Here is an 810-nt window from a genome sequence, read left to right on the forward strand (position 1 = left end):
TAAAATTGAAGAACTGTTTGAAGAGACTACTGTTTCAATGAAGGATATTTATAATAATAATAAATAATTAAAAAAAAAAACAAACCCACACAGCACAAGATGATTTACGATAAGGAATTTCTAGTTTGTTCCATGAACAGTTTATACTTTCAGGCCCCCTCTACAGGATGCGCAAAGGCAGAAGGACTGGTAACCACCATGCCTGTGTCACACACTAACGTAGACTGTTGATCTCTCATTAGCCTCAGCAACATTTAACGATATTTCATTAAGGCAGCCGCCGCAGCCCTGCTCATCTTCTAGATGTATATGGACAGCAACCCGAGCATGCATGGTATTGTTTGTCTGCTTTGAAGCAAGGGAAGGGATCGGGATCCCGGGACAAGGCACAATGCGGTGGGAGCAAAGTCCTCCCTCGGAGTAGGTGTATTCCTTCTGCTCAGGCAAAACCAGTGGGCTTTTCTTATTTTGCCAAATTCCAAAAGCTCTCTCTTCTTCTCGCTCTATATTTAAGTTTTTTATTTTACTGGTTCATCCTTACTGAGACAAAAGGAGTGCACTTGCTGGGGAAAAAAAAAAAAAAAGGAAAAAAAAGAAAAAAAAAGATGTATCCAAGGAAAAACACAGGCAAAAAGAGGCAATCAGTGGGACAACCTGGTTGTAGAAGCCTATCCATACTGGTTATATGCTGTAAATTTGACTCTAAGAACAGCAGAGGGAAAGGGAAACCTGCAAGTTTCTAAGTTGTATTTTTAAATTTGCAAGTTGTGTGGTAAGTCTGCTGTGGTATTGGTATAAGATTTTAATGGA

Source organism: Fulmarus glacialis, unplaced genomic scaffold, assembly GCF_000690835.1.
Source record: "Fulmarus glacialis isolate BGI_N327 unplaced genomic scaffold, ASM69083v1 scaffold24517, whole genome shotgun sequence".
Classification (NCBI taxonomy): Eukaryota; Metazoa; Chordata; class Aves; order Procellariiformes; family Procellariidae; genus Fulmarus; species Fulmarus glacialis.